Below are 3,546 nucleotides of genomic sequence, written 5' to 3' on the forward strand. Positions count from 1 at the left end.
ATTAATCACAGATTAACCACGTCTATTAATCACATCGCGCACGTATCAGTCAGTATTTTGAATTTCGATTTGCATTCTTTTTTTTTTTTTACGATAGTATATCTGACGTAAGCGTTCGGAAGTTCGCTATCTTTGACTGAAAAACACATCGAGCTGAGAAACTTGGCGGACAGTTAATTTCCATTTCGCCGCGCCAGTTAAAAGTTAATTGCAATCGCATGGCCGTGTCTGCCGGACGTGTGATTAGAGTCACGCCGTCAGGCTTTTAATGTGTAATGTGTGCCTGCAATTAACGATAATCCGATTGAGGCCAATTGGAGGACACGAGCGCTTCTTCTCGCGGGAACAAAGCTGATTACGAACAGCAGAACAAATAGTTACACAGTCGAGCGCGAGAATTGCAAGTTTCGCCGACATTTTCAAATTAAAACGTACAGCTACTTAAAAGTATACGCGTGTAGGCATATCGTGTTATGTTCAGTGTTACGTACAGTGCTTGTAAATTTGAAACTGGAATTGGTATTATATAGGTGTGTTTACTCTACTCGACTGGATTTCACTTGATCCACTTGTTCGAACGGATTTGGAATTATACAAAGTGAATTGAAGAAGTGAACTGAAGGTTTATATTCGTTGGAATTATAAAAAGAGGTTCTGCAATCAATTCTTTTAACGTTGTATCGAATTTCATTTCAAATTAAGACATTTAAATCAAATTTTTTGGGAGAATAATCTTGTTAGTTAGTCTGACTTTTGTTTCCTGGACTTTTTAATAATCAGGATATTTTATCTAAAACTGCTTTATATTCTGCTCTACTCTGGCCTACGCTGTAATAAAAAAAAACTTTGATTAAGTGAAATAGCATGATGCTTTATCATACAATACATGTTTTTGAATTTCTTTTTTAACTTGTTTAATTCTGATGTCACTGCTCGTACGAGTCTATTCTGTGAAAAAAAATCAATGAAAATTAGAAAGTTAATTAGAGAAATAGTGTTGCATTGCAAAGTAGCTGAACAATTTTTTTTCCAACACTCGCTACTGAGGTGATAAAAAGATAGTTTTATCGATAAACGAAAACATACCGGTGATGGAAATAAATTTTTTTATTTTACGCAATAATACTGATCTAATATTCGCGAACGCAAAGTCAAACAGAATACGACAGAAATACGATAGAAATATTCCAAAACGAAAAATAGAAATTCTGATGGCTTGTATTATATTATTTACTTGTTGTACAATTATTTATTTCTCCCTTAAGACTAGAAGTTGTCAATCGAGTACTTTGTCTGTAAAAACTAACCAACTACAATAATTACAGATACATACCAATAATAAAATCGCGAGCTTCAGTTATCAGAATAAGCGTGAACAAGATAAGATTACATTATTCAACAGAATTTGATGTTCTTTAATTGTGACTCTACTGATTCGTGTGTAAAAGTGAAAATTGAATGTTTAAGTATTTAATGAAACGTAAAATAATATATAAAAAAAAAAATAATAATGTGAACGAACGTGAAATTAATAAAGCTATAACATATGTCACGATACGCACGCGAGATGTAATCTTGTGCAATTTGATTACGTAAACGATAACGCGTGACAGATGATAATTTCAGTAAAGGAAAAGTGTGAACTAAAATTGTTAATGAGATTAATTTTTTGACAAGAGTAAATCAAAGGGATAGTACAACTATATTGTCTTCAATCGTTCCCTACTATATGTGTAAGTACTCATTCTTTCAATGTTACTTTTATTTTTGATTTACACATCTTACATACAAATTTTATACTTTTACATTAAGAGGATTTCTTTAGTATTAAGGAATGTATTACAATGATGAGATCGAGACTCCAAACAACGCCATTCATTTAAATTTCATTTTTATAGACGATAATATTTGTCAGAATCTATTTTGATAATTTTTGATTTCTATCTATTGGTTATTACTTCATAATTTTGACTTATCTTATCTTCTAATTTCTTTCAAGTAGGTAAGTAAAATTGGCCACTCCAAAATTATACACTCTCTGATTGTTATCCAACTTCTCCACGTTCTTTTTTAAATATATATTTAGAAAGTAGAACCTACTATCTCTTTAAACTACCCTCTACTAAATGTTATAGACAGTACTCTACTTTAGATATTTTATTTGGAGATTTCATTTCTACGTATTGTACGCATCCTGTATACTCTTCAGTATCTCGCAATTGTTCAGACTTTGCAGTAAACGCGACACTTAATTGTAAATTTAAAAAAGCAAACAAAAAAAAAAAAAAAAAACAGAATACTTCGGAATAATTGAAACTCTCTTATCAGTGCGTAATTGACAAATTTCAACAATACTCTTTATTAAATTTTTTAATAAACTTGTATCTTTATATCCCTTCCAATCAATATGAAACTATCTCTACTTTGTCGTGTTCCTCTGCAACAGTAGATACACGTTTCCGATCCTAATTCCGAATACGAAATCTCGCGGCTGCTCCACAAGTTCGAGCATTTCTCATCTCACGAGTATACTTTATATGCACCGTTTGAGCTAAGAAGAAACTACTTCGGTGACTGGGATATTTATAAACGCGATCGGTAGTGGGAGAGCAACTGGTAATGTAACATTAGCAAGTCAGGTAAAAGCGAAAGGAGAGAGAAAACGGAGAATACAGTCCAGAATACACATAAGCAGCAGCACTCGCTTCGATTTTCATAGATCAACATTATTAGTGGTACATGTATACAATTCCCACGGGATTAGAATGAGTCATAGTACGATCAGTGAGATCGAAAGTTGCAGAACTGACCAGTCAGTCAATGTTGATCGCATCGTGAAAACGGGATCATGGCACTGTGCTTTTTCTCGAGTATAGGACTATATTCGAAAGTGAAAGAAACTGAAGATGTTAAGGAAGTTACGATTATATCGGTGAGTACAGACGAATACGTGTATCCATTTTGCTGTTGGTCAGATTTTTTTTTTTTTTTTGTGAAACGGCTATATTTTGGGAATGAATAGGTTAGGTTAACACGAGGCTGCGCGTTAAGAGAAATCGTCTGCGTCTACGCAGTTCTCACTGAAAATGTCTCGTTCTGGGCAAACATTCTTTTATCGAGACTGATAATTAAAATTCAAAGCTGAAAGAAATTACGTAGAATGCACATAATATAAAAAAATTAGGGAAATCATCTCTGATTTCAACGATTTTTCGATATGCTATTCAAAATGGACATGATTCTCTTTTAGTTTTCGAAATGTTTACGTAAAATTGTCGACACTATATATATAAATTCTGTCAATAAATGTGTGTTTGTGGCAACGTATGTATCAGTAACTTAACTCTTACACTCGTCTCATGTTCCAATTTGTAACCGCAGAGATGAAAGAGAAGGGAGTTCGATTTTTAATTTATCGAATCGTACCAATGTTCAAAAACAATGTTTTTCTTAAAAACGAGTAAATCGGTGTTGATTCGAGGTAGAAGTATTTTCAATCGGCGAGAATCCGAGTGAAATGTGTCTCTTAAGAATCCTCTTTGATAC

General features: G+C 33.1%; 1 long non-coding RNA gene across 2 annotated transcripts; it reads left to right on the forward strand.

The window, feature by feature from the left end:
- Positions 1 to 6: 6 nt before the first annotated feature.
- On the forward strand, positions 7 to 2,890 carry LOC122535073. 2 transcript variants are annotated; one of them, XR_006308074.1, is made up of 2 exons: positions 7 to 651; positions 1,266 to 2,890. It is a non-coding gene; the product is annotated as an uncharacterized LOC122535073 (long non-coding RNA). The 2 variants fall into 2 exon arrangements; XR_006308073.1 differs by having other exon boundaries at positions 1,326 to 2,890.
- Positions 2,891 to 3,546: the final 656 nt, after the last annotated feature.

This window comes from Frieseomelitta varia, unplaced genomic scaffold, assembly GCF_011392965.1.
Source record: "Frieseomelitta varia isolate USP_RPSP 00005682 unplaced genomic scaffold, Fvar_1.2 scaffold_1492, whole genome shotgun sequence".
Classification (NCBI taxonomy): Eukaryota; Metazoa; Arthropoda; class Insecta; order Hymenoptera; family Apidae; genus Frieseomelitta; species Frieseomelitta varia.